Consider the following 25,156-nt stretch of genomic DNA (forward strand, 5'->3'; position numbering starts at 1 on the left):
AAATCCACTCATGATTGATAACACCTCTGCAATAAAGTTGGCCAAGAATCCAAAGTTCCATGATCGAACAAAGCATATCAATACTAAATATCATCTGATTCGACATCATGTTGAGGCCAAAACAATCCATCTCCGTCATTGTTCCAAAAATGAGCAAATTGCAGACATCTTCACCAAAGCACTTGGAAAGGAAAAGCTTGAACGATTCAGAATGATGCTTGGACTCACCAACATCCCTTCAGATTAAGGGGGGGAATGTTGACACCTAATCTTCATGATTGGGGAATTTGTAAAATAAATAAATCAGGAATGTGAACAGTCATCGGAAGATGAACTGAACAATCACTCCTAATGTATAAAACAATTACATACCTATGGAATAAACACACCAATCAGTTTTTCTACCCTTGGAGAGTTACTACCTGGCCTGACATATACATCTACACGAGAATGAAAGCCCTCTTAATGATCCCCACATTGTCTGACAAAATTATCAAACTCTTAATGTCTGTCTCAAAGAATTTTTTCCTTTTTGTTAATTTACAAAACAAAACATACATATTGTCTAATTCCTAGGGTGGGTGAAAATACCAAGGAGATCCACCTAACTCAACACAAGCATCCAATAAAGCTCCTTAATCTAATTTTATAGAGGAATCAAACCTTTATGCAAGACCTCAACATATATCTATAGTTGCCTAACTAATTGCCTTACCTCATCCATCTTTCCCGATTTAAGGCAGAGCTAGTATTATTAGCCAACATCTTGTCTAGAAAAATGTACAACTTCTTAATCTTAGAATGCAGACAATCCAGTTCATGGAGAAGTGATCCAGGTGGATGTTGGTGGCCACCCACCTATCCCACTTGGACCCCCACAAATGTCTCTTTCAATTTTTCAATTTCCGTAATTGTAGCACAATTTACTATTTTTAGTAGTTTTTTGGGTCCTGAACTTCTGGAGCTATTTTGAGGCCCTAAACGGCGTTTTTTGGGAAATCTGGGAGCAACATGGGTCCATGGACTGATGTTTCTCTTCCCAAAGTTGTAGTGCTCGGATAGATCTTTCTAACGAGCTATTGTACACGTCAAACAAATATCGGGTGCGAAAGTTACGACCCCAGGAAGTTGATGTACCAACTTACTCAAAACGGGGCCCACAATTTGGTGTTTCGTCTTCTAGGGTTAGGTTTTGGGATGTTAAGGGTTTTCCATTGTTTCTCAACTATAAATAGGCCTTCGAGCCTCATTGTAACACAGTTCAAAGGCATGTAGCCACCACATCTCTTCTCAGAGATAAGCTACCATCATCCTAGCTAGTTTATTTCCATTACTGTTTGTAAGCATATTTCAGTATTTTAAATTAATGAAATGAAGTATTATTTCCGCTGCATATCTGTGTTTATGGTTATCTCTGTAATTTGTTGCGTTCCTGTTTGAATCCGGATCAGTGGTATCACAACGGTCTACTTTTTCTCTATTTTTCTTTGCATGTGCCCAACGAGGTCAGGGTATAAGGAGTTAGGGCTTGAACTGGTCGAACCCTTGCAATACTAGCCTCAAAAATCCCGGCAACCTCCCATGGCGGATGAAAAGAAAGACGAGGGGGCAGGAGATCCTATCAAAATCTTGCTCGAAGAAGCTCTCGAGTGACAAAGGAACGCGATGATGGACAACTTTGCCCAGATCCTTCAGCAGCCACCCAGAGGCGACGCATTGGCTTCCAACAGCTACTCTGGAAATGCCACACCCTTTAAGGTACGAGGTAATTTTGAAATCCCCATCTTCGAGGGTCAAATAGACGCAGATGCCACAGATAAATGGTTAAATATGCTAGAAGGGTATTTTTCTGTTCATGAATTTTCGAGTCGGGAAAAGATTATTTTCGCTCTTCTCAAAGCAGCCCCCCACGTAAAGGACTAGTGAGAAACCTACTATGAGCAGAAGGATGAAAGCACGGGCTCACTATTTTCAACCGCACCCACTTGGAATTCATTCCGGGATGCCATCAAGGAGCAGTACTACCCTGTCAAAAGCTATGAGGACAAATACATAAAGTGGACCACGCTGCAGCAGGGAAGGGACCAAGATGTGTCGAAGTTCACAAACATTTTTCATACCCTTCGCACATAGTTGGGTATCAAGGATTCTGAGCTACATTTGGTACTCAAATACCACGGCTGCCTACACAAGTACATCTAGGAAGAGATGGAGTTCCTGAACATCTCCTCGCTCAACACGATGTATCAATACACTATCAAAATCGAGCAAAAGTTCAAACAGAAGAAGCAAGACTTTGGATCTGCAAATCCGAAGACCAAAGGACAAAGCCAAGGCGGGGTGACCCAAGACAACCCGTTGAAGCCGCAAGAAAAGAACAACACCATGAAGTCAAAGAAGGACACGGGAAAGTGGTGTGAGTTCCATAAGAGCCCCACTCACAACACAAGTGAGTGTCGGACCAAGTAGTTGCTGGTGGCAGAGTTGAAGGCTTCAGAATCAGATGCATGTTCCGACCCTGAGTCAGAACCTGACAAGGGGAATGGCAAAGGGAAGTAGATCATTGATGCGGAGCCCAACGTCACTATTGCCACCGCCAAGATCCAGAAGAATGAGCCCGAAGATCTAGAGGAGGGGGAGCGTCTTTTCCACTCACAGATGTGGGTGAAGGGTTCACCGCTGCAATTCATTGTTGACAGTGGCAGCCAAAAGAACCTCATTTCAGCAGAGGTCGTGAAGTGGTTGGGCCTACCAACTACACCACACCCCTTCACCAAGGACGAGATCTCTGAGTTTGCCAGTAGTGCTGCCTTCCCTACAACATCAAACCCTTCACAGACGAGGTATTGTGTGATGTTGCACCTCTAGATGTTTGTGATGTACTATTTGGCCAACCATACTTGTGGAGGCGACATGTTGTGTATGAGTCAAGGCCTCGCGCTGTTATTATTACTTTGGGTAATTCATTATATAGGATACCGGAGGTAGCCCCACCTACTACCACCTCTTTGATCTTTGCTAAGAAATGCAGCAAGATCGTCTCCCAGACTAGGAAATTCATTTTTTGTCTGGTTCGCTCCCAAAGTAAGGGGAAGATCGTCGCCACATCCATGACCCCCGCGAAGGGTTCCTCCACGCAGCAATAGTAGTAGAGGGATACGATCATGAAAGAACACAGGAACAACTTCTCCTCACCCACAGGGGCACCACACAAGTTTCAGGTGGGCGACAAAGTTTGGTTACATATGCAGAAAGAACGCCTTACAAGAGCCCATCAGAAGCTCAGACCACTCCGACATGGTCCTTACAGCATTACCAAGGCTGTGGGAAACAATGCTTTGGAGCACAACATTCCTCCATTCCTTCGCCTACACCAAGTGTTCAATGTGTATTGCCCTCGACCATGCTTCCCACCATTACTGGACACATCAGAGATTGTAGAACAGCTCACCAGGGACCAAGTTCAGCAGATGGAGGAACTCAACGCAATGGGGACCATTGCTTCCTAAGGGGGGAGGAATGATCTAGGTGGATGTTGGTGGCCACCCACCTATCCCACTTGGACCCCCACAACTATCTCTTTCAGTTTTTCAGTTTCCGTAATTGTAGCACAATTTACTATTTTTAGCAGTTTTTCGGGTCCTGAACTTCCGGAGCCGTTTTGAGGCCCTAAACGACATTTTTTTGGAAATATGGGAGAAACATGGGTCCATGGACTAATTTTTCTCTTCCCAAAGTGGTAGTGCTCGGATAGATATTTCTAATGAGCTATTTTATGCGTCAAATGAAGATCGGGTGCCAAAGTTACAACCCTAGGAAGTTGATGTACCAACTTACCCAAAACGGGGCCCACAATTTGGTGTTTCATCTTCTAGGGTTAGGTTTGGGATGTTAAGGGTTTTCCATTGTTTCTCAACAATAAATAGGCCTTTGAGCCTCATTGTAACACAGTTCAGAGGCATGTAGCCACCACATCTCTTCTTAGAGATAAGCTACCATCACCCTAGCTAGTTTATTTCCATTGCTGTTTCTAAGCATATTTCAGTATTTTACATTAAAGAAATGAAGTATTATTTCCACTGCATCTATGTGTTTATGGTTATCTCTATAATTTGATGCGTTCTTGTTTAAATCTGGATCAAGAAGAGCAAAGGAGGAAGCCCTAGCCTTCTTCTTATCAATTTCTTCCTTCACTTTGCTTTGCTTTTTGAGAATTGAAGATGCCTAAGAAGGGTAACTATTGGTAAGAGGTAGGCTCGGTAGAGGCCTTTTGGGTTAGACCAGTAGGGAAACAACTACTACCCCACAAGAAAAAATAATGGCCATCTTTGCTCCATACATGGCAGGTAACAACGAATTGGCCTTGGACCCATTGAGAGATACTGGTGAGGTTAACTTCTCCTCCATTCTTCTAAGCAAGAGTTGCAATTTTCCAGCTTGGATCTCTGCTTCCCTTATCTATCAAGCTCTTTGTCCTTCTTCTTCATGGCTTCAATGCATTCATCGAGAATGCTTTTTTCCCTCATCAAGTTTTTGCCATCACACTCTCCTTATTATAGAAGCTGTAATACCCCTAATAATAATAATAATAATAATAATAAAATAATATAATATTAAAATATAATAAATAATAAACAATAAACAATAAAGAAAAGATAATAATAGTAAATAATAAAGAACATATAATAATAATAAATAAATAATAAATAATAAAGAAAAGATAATAATAGTAAATAATAAAGATAAAATAATAATTAATAATTAGTGTATATTGAAGAGAAAATAATAATAATAAGCAAATAAAATAGTAAATAAGACACTGGAGTTCTAAATAACTACATATAAAAGTAAACTATTAAAATAGTAAGAGTAAATAAAGTTAACAAAAAGTAAAAAGAATAAAATAAGAAAGAGTTAAATTAAGAGGAATATTAAATTAAGTAAAACTTAAAATAAAGAAATAAAAGTTGCACGTTGACAATGGGCATACAACCTCCAGATGTCCCCAAGGAGAAGAATCAAAGCTCAATAAAGGAAAGAAAACAGCTGTTTATGCTCAGAAGTCCAAGCAAGTCAAGCAAGAACACTCAGGACCTATTTTTTGTCTTAGATGTAAATCCGAGACACATGTTACAGAAAGATATCCAAATATTTCCATCAGAGATACAGCCCAGCAACACCAACTAGAATAATCTTCTCTATATTCTTTTAGTACTACATCAGAAGAAGAATTGCAGGTCTATATGGGACAATACTTTGAATTAGACTCATCAGAATGCCCATGCTCAGATTCAGATGAGTGTGCTTGTCATGTTTTATATGAAGATGATTCTGAATATTATACCAGTTCCAGTGAAGAAGAAAAGCCTAAGCCTCCAAAAGAAAAAGTTCTCATGGCATCTACAGAAGAAGAGGCAGAATTGAAGATTTTATCTCAAATAAGGGCAATGGAGGAAGGAGATATGAAGAATCGCCTCATTGAAGCATTTACTGATCAGCTCGAAACCAAAGCTTCCAAAGAATCAGGTAAGAAGCCTTTATTTATTAATGCATATTACGAAAGAAATACTAAATCATTCCAAATGCATCATCAAAAGCCAGGAAAAGTAAGGTCATTAACTCTGGGAGAAGTAAGTGGTGAAATTCACCATCTTAAAAGAGAGATCTCTGCAATTAAAACTCAAATTGCAGAAATACAAAAAGGAAAACAATCACAGAAAAGAAAGAAGAACAAGATGATTCTTGGAATCCTACTGCATATCATCAAGAAATGCAAGTTGCAGAAGGAATGCAAGATCCACATTTTGGATTTAAAGATATGAGGTTGTTCACAATCACCTATCAGCAACACCATGTTAAGGTAAACATTTGCATCCAGGATTTTTTTTTTCAAATGATTGCATTATTAGATTCTGGTGCAGATATTAATATCCTTAATATCAAGAATATTCCAGCCAAATATTGGGTTGCAGCTGAAAGGGAAGTAGTAGGCCTTGGAAATAAAAAGCTCAAATATGAAATCCCCAGAGCTTCATTATGTTTTAATACTCATTGTGTATATATGAAGTTTGCCATTGCAGACATTCCTGTCGACTGTACATTAAGAAATGTCTTTCTAGCTGGAGTAGAGCCTCATGGCTTAGCCAGGCTAAAAGGAGGAAGAGCCGACTACTTCATCTCCGTTCCTACTTCAAAAGGCAGAAGAAAGAAAATTGAACTCCCTTAGGTTTCAAGTCCAAGGATTTCAACAATGGTCCAAGCCATGCAAAAATTGGATAAGGCAGAATCTCAATTAGCAGATCTCAAAGATATTAAAGGCACACTAAGGGTTGAAGAACAACTAAAAATGCCCCAAATCAAAAGAAAAATCCAAGAGCTGAAAGAAAAATTGGAGGAAACATGCTGCTCAGAAGAGCCAAATGCCTTCTGGCATAGGAAGCATCATACTATCAAGTTGCTGTACAAAGAGGGATACACTGGAAAACCCTGCAAGAGTAGAGATATCCCAATGAGCAAAGAATATAGAGATCTTTGCCAAAAAGAAATCCAACAGTTGCTTGACAGAGGTCTAATTAGAGAATCTAATAGCCCCTAGAATTGCTATGGATTCTATGTGAATAAAAGAGTTGAACAAATTAGAGGGATTCCTAGACTTGTTATAAATTATAAACCTCTAAATTCAGTTCTAGCTGATGACACCTATCCGATTCCGCACAAGGGAGATTTGATCAGAAGGATTGCAGGCGCCAAGGTATTTTCAAAATTTGATCTAGAGGCAGAATTTTGGCAAGTTGCCATTGATGAAGAAGATAAATTCAAGACTGCTTTCAGTATTCCAGCAGGGCATTATGAATGGAACGTAATGCCATTCGGCCTCAAGAATGCTCCTTCAAAGTTCCAGAAAGTAATGGATGATATCTTCAAGCAATACTTTGATTGGCTAATTGTTTATATTGATGATGTTTTAATTTTTCCAAGAATATTGACAACCATTTCAAACATGTAAATATCTTCTTGAAATTAGTTCAAAAGAATGGATTGGTGCTGAGCAAGAAAAAGATAGAAGTGTTCCAGACTTCTATAAAATTCTTAGGACACACAATTTGCAACGGGAAAATTGCCCTGCAACAACATGCCATCGAATTTGCAGATAAGTTCCCAGATGAGCTTAAAGACAAAACACAACTGCAAAGATTTCTAGGTTGCCTAAATTATGTCAGCAATTTCTACCAAGATTGTGCCAGTGACAGGCAGCTGCTCAATAAACGACTTGGAAAGAACCCCCTTGAATGGTCAGATCTCCACACCAGAGCAGTCCGAGAAATCAAAGCCAAGGTAAAATATTTACCTATTTTATATGTAGCCGATGATCAAGCTTTTAAAATAGTGGAATCTGATGCAAGCAATGTTGGATGGGGAGGAATCTTGAAACAAAGAATTGGAAAAGAAGAACAGGTTGTTCAATTTGCTTCGGGAGTCTGGAGTCCAGCGGAGCAAAACTATTCTGTCATTGAAAGAGAGGTAAAAGCAACATGGAATTGTATTAGCAAATTTGAAGTTTATCTGATAAACAAGTCTTTTATTCTTAAAACAGATGCCTCAGCTATGCAGAAAGTTTTATCTAAAGATATCAAGAAAGCTGGAGAAGCAAAGTTTTCCAGATGGCAGGCACTCTTTGCAAATTTTGACTTCACAGTGGAGCATATCAAAGGGAAAGATAACAGCCTTCCTGACTTCCTTAGCCGGGAGTATATTGAACAAAAGGAAGATCATGTTATGATTATTGTCACAAAATGGGACAATAACAAGAGATAAGAAGTTTTGAAAAGTGTGTCAGATGAGTTAGAATGGGAGACATACAAGAGAAACTGGAAACCGACATGGCAGCTCCGTAATACAAAAGTGTTGGATGCTAATCTACAACCTCATACAGATCTCCAGTACTATGTACCAAAAAGAAAAGTATACCCAAAAGGAAGAAAATGGATACATGACATGATCTATGATAAAGCTAGAAGAAATGCCGAAGTGGCCAGAGTAGCATTAGAACAAAGCTTTCATGATATTGCTACTATCTGGTATCATGGAGGAAGAGATACAGGGATATATGAAAGACATGTCTGTATCTATAGGACCAGAGACTTATGGAGGGATCCTGGTCATGGCAAAGTTCACCCAGCAGCCCGATGGCCCAGAAATTATCCTCATATCATGTTTCCTGACACTGTTTATGATCTTGCAAATTACAAGAAACTCTGGTGGCAATTCATAAATATTGATGATCAAACGGAGACTCATTACACCAGAATCAAGTTCAGCACAGTCGGCCACTACCAAGGTTATCAACAATGTGAATGATTTAGAGACTGGTGGAAAGATTATGAGATAAATAGAATAGCCATGGATCCCACTGAACATGAAAAATATTGTAAAAACATGGGTAAAACTTGTATCATGAAATGTAACAAAGATTGTAATCATCCTATGTATCATACTGTAAAAGATATGGCTAGTACTGAATGGACAACTTATCAAACCTCTCCATATAATAATTCTCTTGAAGAATATATGAGAGAGCACATGGAATGGCTCATCCTTAATAAAGTACAACATCAAATCGTGCTGGGGAAGCCCATCATTGTCCAACGAATTTACACCAAAGCATGGGACACAATGCAATACAAAAGAGACCGATTTCCGGATCTCAAGATATTTTGATGAGAACCAGTCACAAGGGCTAAATTGTGACCAGTTTTCCCGTGGGCTTTACTGTTCAAAAGCCTCCACAGTGTAATATTCTCCATTGAATTCTTTTCTCGTGGGCTTTAGTACAAAAGCATCCACTGTGTAGAAGAGTCATGATGTCCATCAGATTTACTTTTAGTACAAGAATCTACTTTACAGATGATATCTTAGCGTTACCTGAAAGCAATTATTCGATCCATCTTTTAGACCCGAATCTTTGTTTGGACGTCGCTTTGGTAAAAGCTGAAAAGCAATGATTCCTTTAGCTTTAAGTCTTTTCTTTAGCCCGACCAGCAATAATGTTTGTCCCCCCTCTCTTCCTATATAAAGAGGGTAAGGCTCATTTGATCGGCATTGGAGTATTGAGAGTCTAAGAGTCTTGAGTCTTGTGAAGTTTTGAGTCGAGTGTATTTCCTGCTCTGCATCTGCGGACCCAAGGGTCTGATCTGCTTGCACCACGAAAGATTCACTCAAGTCCTTACGTGGTTTGGCAGCCTGCGCATCAGTGTGCTCGGCACTGGTGAGAACCTAAAGTGGCTGAACCATTAGTAAGAGTCTTCCAGATTGTAGATGTTGGCCATAGATTTCTGAGGTAGAGTCTGTCTATCGCTAGGTAGCCTCCGGTGTTACTTGTTCTTTATGAACAGTATATAGTCCAGTAAAAGTGACGACAGTTAATCTCTGTAAAGAAATTCTCTCTCTGTAATATTTTAAGTTTTTGAAATAAAATGAGTACACCATATTTCCACAATTGAATATCTCTGTGCTTTCAAAAGTCTGCTGTGATAGTAGTTCTGTTGAGCTTTCGTCCGAAGTTCGCAGGAAGTTCGCCAAAGGATCGAAGGGACACCAAGGCTGTTGTGAGGCGTGGAAGCCGTTGTGTAAGCTGAAAGAGTGTGAAATATTTGAGTAGGTTCACCACTGGTTCACCAGGAGTTGGCCATCAACACTAACGAAGAGGCACAACAAGTTGCAATTCAATGGACGAGGAGGATGATGAAATTCATCCATTCCTTCATCCATGCTCTTGGGAGAAAAGTGTTATGAGACAAAGGATTCCCTGACAACAGTATGTTGATTGAGAGCTCGAGGGTAGACCACTGTAAAAAGAGCTTACAGTTGGGTGGAGAGTTGTACCCAAAACTTTGTTGCGGTTAGCGAAATTCAATAACGTTCAACTCTAAAATCATAAGTAAAGAATATCATCACTACATGTAAGTCGTCTCTACCTATGTTTTCTAAAAAATTCTATGCAAATTAGTTAAATAGTTTGTGAGTTGATTTTTAATCACATAAATTGATGTAATTATTTGTATATTTTAAATCGAGGTTGTTACATATAGTATCTAAGCAAGATTCAATTCTGTGTAACCTCTAGAGAAAAATACATAAATTTATTCATAATTTTGTTTGTTGTGAAATTAAGAGCAACCCAATTTTGAGTTTTGGCAATTACCTATTCATGAAAATAACATTACTAGTTTTATTATTTGTTAATCTTCTTTTCATAACCCAAAGAAAAAATAAAATTGTTTGAGAAAATACTTAATTAGGGTGATCATAAATACTCTAAAAATATTATGTTTTTTATTTAAAAAAATAAAGAGTCTAATCCATACTCCCATATTCATCTAAATATTTGTGGGAATATCGAACTTTATTTATTTAATAAATAAAATAAATTAATTAAAAATTCGAACTAATGCTTATTTGACAATTTGAAAGATTTTAGAGATTCACAAAAATTAGCGCATATACATATTTAAAAAAGGGACACTGCATCGCAGCTAGTCCCTGCCTTGAGGGGGAGTGGGACTTGAAATAACATGCAGGGGAATACATGGATATTTGAAATAGAGAAATTTGAACCCTGCAACAAAAGGAAGAGCATAAAAATCTAACAATTTATGAAGTCAAATAATCCTCAAAGAATAGGACTGATAAAAACAAATCATCTTGAATCTATACAGTGCAAATCACTGAATTTATTTATCAAATCTATGTATAATTGATATCCAGTTCGAAACTCGCAATTATTTATGCCATATGGATTGTGAAAGTTGTTGAGCATGGTAAAGAATGGAACTAGAGCTCCATAACCTCTTATTGATGCCAACACTCGTGAAATTGAATATTTATTGATTAATTGTGTTTCAAAGGGACAAAATAAGCTGCAAGATGTGCAGGCCATTTCTAAACTAGATCACACATCAATTAAAAGCATACACATTTGTAAATGAACACCCTATATCATGTGTGCCAAACACTGTTAGCAAATGGAATAACTGCACAACAAAAGAAGCTAGATTTCAATAAATTATGTACAAATACAAGAATTTGGTCAATGGATTTGGCCTCATAACCTCCTTGGCCATTATGGCTTTGCAATAGCAATCAAACAATCAAACAATTTGAGATAATCCTTGGGGCCCGAGTAATATATATAACAAAGATGGTTATCTTTTGTATAAAAAAGTGGTTGTGGCCATGCCATATAATGAATTTCTCCTGTTGATCTTAAAAAGCATAGGCATAGGTGATAGAAGTAGAGGTTACAGGGGCAGGTGTAGATACGTAGGTAGCAGAATAAAGCCAGTTGATCTAGTTGCTTATTCAGTTGCTCCTATTCCAAAGTTACCACCTTGCCTTAAAGGCCACCTAGCAGCGAAGGTCAAGACAAAAGATTTGAGTGACCGAGTAGTTCCAGATCCAATTGCCTGAATGAAAGCAGCATCTGAGCAAGCATCTCTTCCATCTTGAGAGTTATCATTAGCATACCCATCATCCCATCATCCATAAGTGGAAAATGCGTAGGTCACTAGAGAGGCATCAGTAAAAGGAGAGAAGCCAGTGGCACCCTTTCCAGTTCTAGGTCAAGAGCTAGAAGCACCAGATAGTTTCAATAGTTGTTATCCTGTTGATCAGGTTTAAGCAATTGAAGTTGATCTGCCACCATCAACACTTGAAGCAGATCCACTTCTAGTCCCAAATTGGGATGTAGTTACATATTCATAAGATCTAAAGAGATAAAGCTATTGAATAATAATAAAAGAAAAGCAGAGGCACGATAGTGAAGATTGAAGTTCAGGCATAAGAAATAAACCTCATCCATCCACACACACACACACACACACACACACACATATTTCTTCTTTAGCCGAGTAACCCAGTTAACCAAACAAAATATTTAGGAAGCTACGCTATTGAATGCTCCAACTCTATGATTCAAGCTCCTTGAACTACTCGATAGCTCATTCCCTCAATTGCAGGAACGAACTATGCATCTGAGAAAGCCCTCAGGATAGACTAAAGCTTTCCTACTAATGTAAATGAAATCATCTCCGAGATATCTGGTCTGGATTTTTTCGGGGGAATTACCCTCCTAATATATCCACATTCAATTTCTATTCAAACTACGGGATAATGGACAAAACAACTAACAAAATATTAAGCGAAGCGTTAAGATAAGCTTCTCGGAAGCACCATTCCATTCCTTTCCTTTCCTTGCTTGGGTTGTGCAAAGACGGTAAGGAGTGCTGGTTCTAAATCATGACAATAATAAGGAGCAAATCGAGTAGTTGCATATTCAGATCCAGTTCAATTAGAAATTAATCTAGAGACATATCCCATGAGAAGAGTTTAAGCACCTGTTGGCTAACCTACACTAAAAGCAAGGAAAAAGGCAGGGGAGGCAAAAGAAATTTGTTTCCCAATAAGAGATTCAGATTCATTTGTTCCTGTTCCAAAGACAATAGGTTACGAGATATTTGCTACATAAAATAGTCCCATGCTAAACAGATCTAAGAGAGAGCCACACTTAAGTGGGAGCCATGCATACATAGAGAATTCACCCAAAGCATAGATATAAACAACGATGGATGAAGCACCATTAGCAACAAAGGAAGCAACAGAGGTTATGGTAGCTAAGTCATAAGCATATATAGCAGCAGATCCGATTTCAAATCCAATTATTCTATCATATTTAGTGCTCAAAGCGGATTGACTAGCATCTATTCCAGATCCATAGGCATCATCAAAGGTTGCAGGGAAATAGATGAGAGCATTAATTTAGCTAATTTGAAAGCCATCATTAGGACCGGTTCCAGGTGCTTTCAAAATTATTTCCTATTGGTGGTGCCTATTCTTTCTTTCCTAGAGATATTGCTATATAGAGATATAGCTATATAGCCAATTGGTATAATGCCTACTAACATGTTGAGTTAGCAAAAAAATTGCTTTGCAATAATTAAAAAACTTTAACTTAGATGAATTAATTCCTACTGAGGGCTTCTGTATTACCATTTGAATTTACATATTTACTCATATAAAAATTCTATTCTTTCATGGAATTAGTTTTCTTTTGTGATTCCAAAGTCCTATATAAGTACTTGCTGCTTGATGAAACATGGATTGAGACATAGCAACATTTATTCTCTTTACAACCATAGATAGCGAAATGAGCTGCACTGCAAGCAAACTATAGGTATGGATTGGGGATCTGCTTATTTCTGCAATGTAGTTAAAAATTTATGAAATAGGTTGCATATTCAACTATAAATGAGTGAGTTTGTAGCTTCCTGACAAGGAAGATCTAGACTCTCTTTGACATGTGATAAAGACGATCTAGAGTCTCTCTGACAAGTATCAACACATCGTATAAAAGACAAAAATCACTGTCTCAAATATGATCCAAGAGAAAAGACTCTAGCACACCAATGTGATCCCAACAAAAAGTCAAATAAAGAGGACACCCTTCTATTAACCCCAACAGTGCTTTAGATGAAATCTGAAAAGTTGTTGGTTGTATGGAAGTGACAAATAACCAACTAATAGTCTTGTGATGGTAGTCAAGAGTGATTCCAAAATGTCAATGTCACATAGACTACAAAACAAAGGCTCTGCCAGAACTGTGTCAAACACTTTATGAAAGTCCACCAAGCAACAAAGGACTTTTGAAGAGTGATGAATGTATGGTAAATTGAATTTTTGTTGATTAATCATAGAGAGTTAAAGGTATTTCCAACGTCAACCAATGTATATGAAAAAATAACTTAATGGGAAATTGGTCTAATGATGAGGTGGACGGAGAGTCAACTCAGCTCAGAACTCACTTTGACCTTCCAGTCAAAATTTTCCAATAGACCTCAATAAATATTTTCCAATAGACCTGCCAATGACTCAGCATATATCAAAGTACAACAATGCAAAAAGGCACTATTCATTACCCATAAGTCTCTCCAACGACTAGTATGATTTTAGACCTTAAAGTTTGATTTCCAATGTCAAGATTGAAATTTGAAATCATATCATTAAATATGAATGCATAATGAATAAAATAGCCTGCATTGTTGAAAAACCTTACTACTAGTGCAAAACCCTTCTCAAAATTGCTAAGGGAAAATAGTGAAAAATGATCTCTAGACGACCAAAAACAGAATTTAGAAAGCCCCCAATGACTCAAACTAGTAAATTCAGATAAGTAAAGTTCTCAGTAATCCCCTTTGAATTGTTTACATCAAATGATAAAACTAAATTGAGATATTCTGACAGACAAAATCATTGATGGCATGGTTTGGCATTAGATAGACAAAGGCATTATTACTAATTTAGGTCCATCAGAAACAATTATTTTTCTCGACACTACATTTAACACAGTGAAATCATTATAGAACCTTATCATGATATTCCAGAACTAGTCAGTGCCATATGGACAAGGCCTGATTTCTCTTCAAGGCATGGAAAATTGAGTATGGGTTTTGGATCAATAAGCACCGAGTTTCAAAGCATTTATTGTAACTCTCCAGAGAGTAGCAACGAATTCTCTGTAACTCTTTGCATAATGTTTTTGAAAAAGGGTTGTAATTATTCATTCTTCCCCTTATTTTCTAATAATTTTTTATTAGATCCTTATCAGGAAGGTGATTTGAAAAGTGTGCCAGATTATCTGGATCACTACAAATGAAATCATACATGGATAAACGATAACAATGGAAAAATCACGAGTGGTCGTTATGGACCTCCAATGACAACTAGGGTGCCTAAAAGGCATGAACTTACGCTTATATAAACATAAAAACAACAAAGTTTAACTGTTCAAGTTCAAAATTCAACTACGGGCCTCCAGTGGACAATATGAAAATACTTTGCTAGGTCCAGATTCTAGTATTGATGATCACAGTAATCAGTCTGGCCTGGCAACCCTCGCTACCTTCAATGCACTGAAATCAAGTCGCCTAGTTCAATTTACGTTAAAAAGGAAGAATCATAGATCATACCCGTAAAAACAAGCCTTAATATGATCAATAACAAATGAAAATCAAGCCCTGTACAAATATTGTTTTATCAAAAAAATGAAACCCTGCATGCGTTGAAACTCAACAAGTTACTCTGAATGCATGGGCATTTCAAATTCGCAAAATACCAAACAATAAGTATAAAATTGTAAAGGAATATATCTAAAAGCAAAACGAAAAATCTCTACCTTGAAAGCTTTGGGGTTCTACCATTCCCTCTGGAACATATGATTTTAGCAAACAACAACACAACTAGAAATTTCCCCTTGATCCCCACAGAAAGGAGACGTACCAAGCACAAGAGGTTTTGGATCTTTGGCATGTACAAGCACTTAGATAGGTCGATTAGGTTTACCTTTTGGCCATATGGCTTTGTCTAGTCTCCTGCGAATAGTGATGGCACATTGGTGCAGATTCCATAATTTAAACTTAGATCTTTTGCTCAAGTTTTTTATGATATTTTTTAATCTGATCTATACATTCAATAAACAAATTTTGTCATATGTAAGAATGTTTGAATGTATGAGAATGTTAAAAAATAAAAATAATAAAGTAAATTAAAAATAGAGGTTTCCATGCCAAGGGAATGCTTCCCAGGTGTCGGAGGTATGGATTCACAAGTTCCAATGTGTGTTCATCTGGAAACACCTTCTTCTATCGACAGTTACAAAATTCTGAATTGACAGCTACAAAATTATGAATTGACAGTTACAAAGTTATGAATTGTCTTAGACTTCATGGCAGGTAGAATCTTGAGCACAGTAATAGTTAAAACTGCATCCACACATAATGCAAAAATACATAATGCAGAATTTCCCTCGCCATTGGCACCCTAGGCAATTTGACCTCCTCCTCTGTCCACGAGATTTCTCCTTGAATGTGAATTGGGATTTCTCTCTAATAAGCTTCTGCAACTTCCTTCACATCCTTCCTAACCTGAGCATATGAGATACACCTGCATCCTGCCTAACCTGAGCATATGAGATACACCTGCTCCCTCAATGCCCATGCCTTCCTCTGCTGCCACCAATGATTCTTTCCTTGGATAAATAAAAAAAGAATATGAGATACACCTGATCCCTCAATGCCCATGCCTTCCCCTACCGCTGCCAATGATTCTTTCCTTGGATAAAGAAAAAAAGCTTCTAGAAGCTTCGAAAGGAGATGAACAGACTAGACTAGGACTCAAGGATGAAGCGACCCAACTAGAAATGCTCAGGGACGAAGGGGCCCAACTAGAAATGCAGGGTAAACTAGGAAGACCACGACAACACGTAATCCTTGGGCGTTTCTTTAATGTCCACCTTCGCAGGTTCCACACCCTTGTTTTCCTCATGGAAATAGTCATATGACGCTCGAATGGAAGAGTGATCTTCTCTGGCTCTTCAAGGAAGTGCAATAGCTTGATTGGTGTGGAACAAAAGATTGATTCTTCTCGGCGACCAACGTATGTATGCCAATGTCAAACCGAATGTTAATTCTTCGACTGATTGAACAAGGATAAGGCTTTTATGATTGAGCTAGCGGAAGCGATAAGACCTTAAAATGTGGATTGAACAGAACCAAAATTAGAAACCAAACTAGAGGTTTGCTGCCAGCGCCTCCTTCTCCTTACGTTTTTCCACAATTGAAATGGAGGCGTTAATCACAGAGTGTTGGCGATGGGTAGAAGCATAAGGTCTTTACTCTTAGGTAACTTCTGTATTTTTTCTTCATGATTTATTTTCCCTTGTATGGCTCTCCGATGCTATGAAGCTTTTAATGTTCATGTTCATGTTGCAGATTTCCTTCAGGAATTGTCTTTCTATTCCAGCTCTCTAAAAAAATCTAATCTAGCTCTCGTTTCACCAGTGAATGTGCCAGAAATCCCATTTTATAACCATTTTAGTGCATTGTAGTCCCACTTGAACCCTTCGATAGAATTCTTCCATCTGGGTTTCGAACTGGCATTTCTCTTCCATCTGCGTTTCGAACTGGCATTTCTCTTTAGGCAAGTATATGCCGTATTGATGTAAGAGTGGGTAGGCTGGGAATATGGTTTCGCAAAGTGGTTGGCTGCTCCCACTTGGTTTACGTCCTTTCTCAGGTAGGATAAAATAGAGGGGCATAGGGTACTAGGTAGAATCCACAACAATAGGAAGAGTAGGTGGTCCATCATGACAACACTTACACAAATAAGAGGCAAAGGCAGTTTACCCTACAACGAATGTAGAGGCAAGCCGAGGCAAATTCAGTTTACCCTACAACGAAAGCAGAGGCAAGCCGGCTTCTAGTCCTATAATAAGATTTGTTTCTTCTGTACCTACTTCCAAATGCAATGCGCGATAAATTTTGTCGTTCCCACTAGGTGCCCCGTAGATCGAACGGTCATGCATTCAATGGATACCTGGTTACATGTAAACGCAAAAGAGTGTATAACACCTAGAAGCTGTGGCAGGCAGTGGTGGCAGGCGTACAAGTTGTGGCAAACAACAGTGGCAGGGCTATAAGCAACAATGATGGTTCCTCTATTATACGATGTAATCCATGGAAATATATTTGATTATCATAAAATGTTTGATATTTAATGTTGGCATTAGTTCGAATGTTAGAAACTTATATATTACGAAGCAATGAAACACATAAAATATTGCAGAAATATAAACACAGAAAACACGTAAAACAAGAGAGACACAGATATATGTGGTTCACCCAGTTTGGGCTATGTGCACGGAGAAACAACCAGTCCTTCCTTTTATATTATTCAACAAACTAAAGAGATACAACCTACAACAGATCCGCTGTAACACCCTCTTCGCTCTCAATCTCCTCTCTCTTTCTCACTCAGAAAACAGATCTACATAGACGCAATACAATTCCCTCATATATAGTGAGGGCTTGCCTTCTAGGGCAAAAAACCATAAATTAAACATAACTTCTACCGTCAGATCTCCGCCTAATGAACGGCCTAGATTGACTAGAAATTACTATACTTTTACAAGGCAATTTTACATCTATTCTTAGCTCCGGGGGCGCTGCCCCCGAAACCCCTCGCTAGGGGGGGCCTCCCCAAAGGTCGCAGCCACCCCCCTGGACCCCCCCTGCAACAAATATTTTACGGGCGGCGTTGCCGCCCCATTTCGAACCGGGGTCCAATGCGGCGATACCTTTGAATACAGAAGATAATCAGTCTTCACACCCAACATCGAAGTGAAATTTCCAAATGCAAAATGCGAAGCGAAAAGATGATATAACTTATGCTTTTAGCCTCCCTGCCTTGGGAAGAGGCCAAATAAGATGATCAAACCCATTAACTTGAAAAAGTTTGGCTATTAGGGATTGTAGCAGGTTATTCATAATAGTAATAAGGTTAAATAAATGCTAATAGCCACCATTTCGATTACAATAGTCCCTGCCTTGCATATGACAGGGACTAATAAAGTTTTTCTAATCCGTATTTTCTTGTGCACTTTTGCACCACCCTTCCACCACTCATTTTCTCTTTCTACTTTTTATTTTAATATATAGTTTTTTTTAACCTTTTAATATACCCATTAATAAATATACTTAAAACAAAATCTCCAAACATTACATGCAAAGCGTTTTAATCCAAATACATTTTGTGTTTTTATACATGGAGTAAAATAACTTAAATATCTCCAAAAACTAAAAAAAAACCTTCCAATCACTGTATAAATAACCACCTTAGCTCCTACGCTTTGCATTTAATATGTTATTTATTTATTTTAAGGCTACATAACTTAGGGCTTACAGGTAGCACAAAGCCCATGGGGTTTTGAACCTAGGCCTCTGCCATGTGATTTTTATGTGTGATTGTATTACCGGAATGCCACAACTCGAGTTCCGTCACTTCATATATATATATGATTGTATTGCCAACACCCCATAAGTTTTTCAGATTTTTTAAAATATATAAATAAAATTTCACATACTCCAAAAAAAAGAAAAAAAGAAAAAGAAAAAGCAATCGACTTCAAGTTCTTATTGAAATACGACTTCAAATTTAACTTGAAGTTCATATTTGATTGAAGTACATCAAATTTTATTAAAATGATTATGAAGACCACAATATTGCATGGGTTCTAGGATGAATTTACTATAGATGAACTCTGGTCAATATATTAATTTGGGTTTTTATGTTCGTGCTCATTGATGATTATAAATAAGAATTTATAATATGCTAAAAGGAAATCAATAATATTATGGAAATCAATAATATAACATATATAGCTTTATCATTCATCTATACTTTATTCCCCTGGGTCCATGATATAATTTATGTGGCCTTGATTTACCATTAACTAACTGGTATGGCCTAAGGTATCACATATAATATACATACCACTTCCATTGTTTATTATAACAATTCACATGTTAAATTTTTTTAGGGCTATATTGTTCTTTGCTTTGATAATTGCATTTCTTAATTAACACATTAAGTTCACCCCTTAACATCATGACATTATTCAGATTTACATCATTATTCATCAACATATGCAACTATGTAGAAAGAACAATATCATCATCATCATCAATGCAACGAAACATAAAGGAACAATAGAAGAAAAACATGCACACATAGAGACACCAAGATTGGTCAGAGACTAGGACAAAACCCAATATGGGGAAACCGTTGCAAATTATTCTTCTTATAGATTGTCATCAAATGATTAAGCAAAAGAGAGTACAATGATCCATATCTTCACAACAACTAGAACATCCATGAAATGAACCTAAACATGATTGTATTCAAAACCCTGATTCTGAGGACTGTAATGTATTGTCACTGTCTATAGCCTACTTTTGAACACTGTTGTCACAAAGTGGAATCTTCAGAGCACCGAAGTTTCATATTTTAGTCTTGGATGCATGGACGAGGAGTTGTCCGAGCGACTATGGCAGTTTTGGATGTTCCTTGGTGAACTGTATGAGTGCGATTGGGAAAAATACACTCAGATCTGCCTCAAACCCCTAGACACATCCTTCAGGCTACTGTGTGAGTGTCTGAAGCTTCTTAGACGCACCCTTGACCACTCTGTGTATGCGTTTTGGGACCAGACTTCCCTATCTGCTTCAGAAACCCTAGACGCTCCCTTCAGGCTACTGTGCGAACGTCCAAGGCTTCCCAGATGCACCCTTGACCACTTTGTGTGTGCATTCAGGGCCGAGAATGCTTAGTTACGAGCCAATGACCGAGAAATAGAAACCCTGGATTCTTGCGAGCTTAAACCATGTAGTTTCGGACCCTTGTGCGAACTTTCTCCGTCAAACCTGTGCAAACCAAAAATAGAAGAGAAGAGAAGATGGCTTGATCAATGTGTCCAAATGATATTGAGGTCTCTTCTATTTATAGGCTTCCATGAGGGTCCACTTGATGTTGAGGCTGACCTATCCAATTGTACATATGCATAGGGCCGACCTAATCCAATATACATGAATGGGAACATAAATTCAAAAACCAACTTCTACTTGTCCAAATGAGGTGATCTTTAGGTCGATTTTGGTCCTCTTGAAAATAGGAATTCAATAAAATCATTATCTCCATCATGTGAGTTGTCCAAAGTGGAATTTGATCACAACTGCATAATTTTGACACTCCCTCTCAACTAGGGATAATTCCACCTGCCAATATCTGACCATCAATCAATATGACTTCCTATCATCATAAGTCCCATCTCAAGTATCTCATCATCTTGAATCATCAATGTACATCTCTTGCTTATTCCTGCTTATATATTGATTGTTCCTACTCATATGATGAATATTATCGAATCTAAAAGAAGAAGAATTTGTTACCAGAGGGGAGATTAAGCTACCACCATCTATTCATCGGGCTACAATCCAGAATATTTGTCAGTGGGATATTACCCAAAATATCTGTCAGCGGGATACTACCCAAAATATTTTTCAACAGGCTACTACCCGAAATATTTGTCAACAGGATACTACGCGAAATATCTGTCAACAAGCTACTACACAGAATATCAATCAGCAGGCTACTACCTGAAATTTCTGTCAATGGGCTACTACCTGAAATATTAGTCATCGGGCTACTACCTGGAATATCTATTAGTGGGCTACTACCCAGAATATCAATCAACAAGATACTACCCAGAATATCTGTCGACAGGCTACTACCCATATGATCATAGAAAAGCATATCATCAGGGAACATATATCAACTTGGAACCACATCAGGGAGCTATTACTCAACCCAGAATCTCATGGGGGAGCTACTACTACGATCCCATATCGAGCAATAGGTTATATAGCAGAGCTACTACTCAACCCATATTATTGCCTACCAATCTTCCCAGCAATGAACCTTAATAGTCATGTGGTAGAACACCTACATCGTAATACTAGCATGGGCAAGATACTCGACTTACCAAAGGTAAGGATCTCACGCCCCCAGGCCTCCTCAACCGTTGGCCAGTCGGGGAGGGATAATCCCAACAAGCCCAACTTGTGGGTATGATTCCAACTCGCGTATACTTTGCAAATACAAAGATAAGGTGAGCTACTACTCCAACCCTAAGGGTAACAGATAGGGGTGATACCCTATTTTCCAAAGTTCCCTCAACCCCACGAACCCTCTATCTCAATTCCATACCCTGGGAGATCAAATAGGGGAGGAAAAGCTTGGCTCAGTGTCCTTGATCAATGTTGTTCTCATCATACTCATATAATCGTGCTTGTATCAGGTAATCATCATGTATCAGTAGCAGTTGTATCCTGTTCATACATGACATCAAATCAAATATCATGTTAGAACATAAATAATCATATAAATCACAAAAGGATACCATAATCATCCTCCCTCTCAAGGAGGTGTCAAACAAAAGCCAAGGCTTGTCTCATACAACTACACTGTCTCAATATATGAAAGTATCTCAGTCCAAATTATATATATGGGATTATCTTCCTCTCTATGTCATCATAATGTATCCATGTCATATTTAGAAGTTTCTCAAACATCTCTTCAAACTCTTCTTCATCCTACTTCATAGCTAGCCATGCTAGCAACATTGTACTCAACCTCGGTCGTGCTATGAACCTCTCATCATGGAAAATCTCATACTAAGGCAACACTCATATGTGCTCATTTCATCAATAACGATCCCAATCAACATCAACATATCCATACAGTCATATATCATAGGAAGAATATCTCAGACCAAGAATAGATCATCTCATGCAAATATATCGAAGGATGCTTGGCGGCAACTCAATGTGTATGAAGCAACTCAATCATGAATCGACTCAGGTTATATGCATATCATGTATATACATAGACAAATGTTCAAAATGCTTCAATCAACTGTCATTTTCCAATTTAATCAGAGTGTCCAAATATTTGCATTTCCTCTTTCCAATACTTCTTCAATAACTTCGTAATATAGATTATCTTTTCCCAATTTTAGAAATCGATTAATCATGCCATGATTTATTATTTCGAGCTTCAGAAGCCATCTCCCTCTTACTTAGATCATCAGAGACTCATCACCTTTCAAGAATAGATGATCAACATATAAAACCAAAACCAAAGTCATACCTCGGAACATTTTTGAAGTAGAGGTTTGGATCAACACATCATCCTAGCTTCACGAGATAACTGTTATGTACATAAATTATGTAAAAAAAATAAAAATAGATAATATATAATAATCATAATAATATAAATATAATAATAAGTAATAAGTAAATTAACTAATGGTTCGTTAGTTAATAATGAAAAGGCATGTTTTGAGACATGTTTGTTCGTGAAAGGGTACTTACCTAGCTATATATACAGTACTCTCATTCTCATTTGTAATCATCATATATTCATTCTTTTATACAATATATAATTTACAATTACTATTCTAGGATGAATGTCTTTGTCTACGAAGTATTTTAAATATTTCCGCTGCGTGTACGAATTTTGGTCATTACAATGGTATCAGAGCTACATTTGATCCGACCTTTGGCCATCAACTTTCGTCAACATTGTTGTCGTCAAATTGAAGTGTTTTGCTACCAAGTCTTGGAGATTCTCCATTCCACCGGATTCGCCGTCAGGCCTTTGGCCATTAAAAGAAAAAAGAAGAAAAAGAAAGTCAATATATATAGAAAGTAAAAGAAGTCAAAAATAGATAAAAAAAGAAAGGTATAAAAAAAAGACAAAGCATATCTCAATACAAAATTAATATATATATATATATATATATATATATATATAAAGGCTATAAAAAATCAAATAAAAAGATTTATTTTTTTATTAAAATAAATACATAAAAAAAATTAAAAAAATTACCTAAAAAGAAAATTCAAAAGAATTAAAAAAATAAAAAAAAATTTAAAAAATATTAAAAAGGAAAAAAAAAATAATAAAAATAAATAAATACATAAAAAATTTACTTTACTGCCGTCCCTCCTATACACAAAATCTAGACAACCCTAACACGATGCGTCCAACAATCTATAGTCGTAGTCAGCTTTCTCCACTATTGTAGTTATAATCGACATTCTCCACCACGCAGGTTGCAAATTCCCAAGCAATCCGCCATCAACTCCAGTTCCGCCGTTGTGCTGTGCCACTCCGCTGTCGTGCTGCTGCTATCGTGCCGCTACCATCTCGCCAACCCATGTCCTTGCTGCCCAATAAACCCTCTATACTCGACCACACTCAACAGATATTGTGCCTGTCACCATCCCTGCCAAACCTTGCTCTGTATCCTTCGCATTCTTGTCGTGCCCATACCCATAAACTGCCTGCCATATACTACCACACAATCAGCGATTGACACAAAGTAAATTATCTCAACAACCTGAACATATCGGGTCTCTGAATGTGGTGTCCCAAAGTCAAAAGGCACGACGTCAGAGGGGGCTCAACATTGAAAATACGAATCATAAAAATCACATTGCACAATTTATATCATAGTTACAATATAATTAAATTAATATATATATAGATAGCAGTTGTCTATAATGAGGTTTTTTGGAAGTCTTTCCGGTGGGTTTTTCCGGTCAAAATCCGGCAGTAATTTATTGGAATCACATGTTTGATAGCTAGTTTCTGCACAATCAAAGCGTCCCAGGGGTTTTTCAGGGTGCTGAATCCAAATATGCAGTTGAAAAACCATTTTAACTGCAACAAATCAAGATTTAACCTCAATTTCTTCCGCCGGATTCCGTCACCGGAATCTCCAAAAAATCGCATTATAGACAACTCCATATATATATATATATATATATATATAAATTATTATAATTATTATTTAATTAATTAATAAAATAAAATAAAATAGCTAAGAAAATATTTATATATTAAAAAAAAGAAGCGAGAGATTAGAGAAAACAAATTTATTTTAAAAAAAGGTATATTAAGAGGGACAATCAAAGAAAAAAGGGGTTATCATTAAACCCTAAGCTTTTCGACGAACACAAAAAGAAGTCCATTTTTTGAAGAACATATCAGTGTCACTGACAAAAAATTATCGATAAACACAATGGAGCCTAATTCAAAAATGGAGGAATATAAAGGTTTTTTCAATTACAGATCACAAAGTAATTGCATTAAAAGGAAGTATCCAAGGAAGATAAATTAATATCTCTATCAGCACAAGCAACGATAACAATTACATCAACGTTAAGTTGGAAAATCAACTATTAATTCTAGAGCCAACCATTGGTGTAAGGAAAAATATTTTTGACCAAAAAGAGTATAACATTAGTCATTTATAAGTGATAGTAAGTCATTATGAGTACATATCTCAATTTCATGTTGTAAAGATGGATATTGACATCATACTCGATCAACCTTGGTTTGAGGATTTGGGTACATTCATGTTAAACTTAGAGAAACAAGTTTTGGTGTTTCCTTATAAAGGGAAGATGGTTACGTTTCGAGACATAACAAGTCAATCAAAATCAATGAAATATTCATTAGAAGATGTTAAGTATATCTCATATTTGATGTTTCAAGAGAACGAAAAGACTATATCAAAGAAGCAAAAAGGGCTGGAAGAAGTCATCTACAACAAAGACAAGAAAATTTCGTGCCTAAGAGATCACCAAGAAAAACTACTCGAACAAGTCAGGAAAGCTAAAGCACCAAATAAGGAACTCAAGGA

General features: G+C 37.4%; 1 pseudogene; it reads right to left on the minus strand.

Annotated features, from left to right (window-relative positions):
• Positions 1–565: 565 nt before the first annotated feature.
• LOC149188415 (protein BPS1, chloroplastic-like) overlaps positions 566–25,156 on the minus strand; it is a 96,723-nt pseudogene continuing 72,132 nt past the window's right edge.

Source organism: Pinus tabuliformis, chromosome 3_1 (genome assembly GCF_031772625.1).
Source record: "Pinus tabuliformis cultivar Carrire ecotype Pingquan chromosome 3_1, CPIR1, whole genome shotgun sequence".
In the NCBI taxonomy this organism is placed as follows: domain Eukaryota; kingdom Viridiplantae; phylum Streptophyta; class Pinopsida; order Pinales; family Pinaceae; genus Pinus; species Pinus tabuliformis.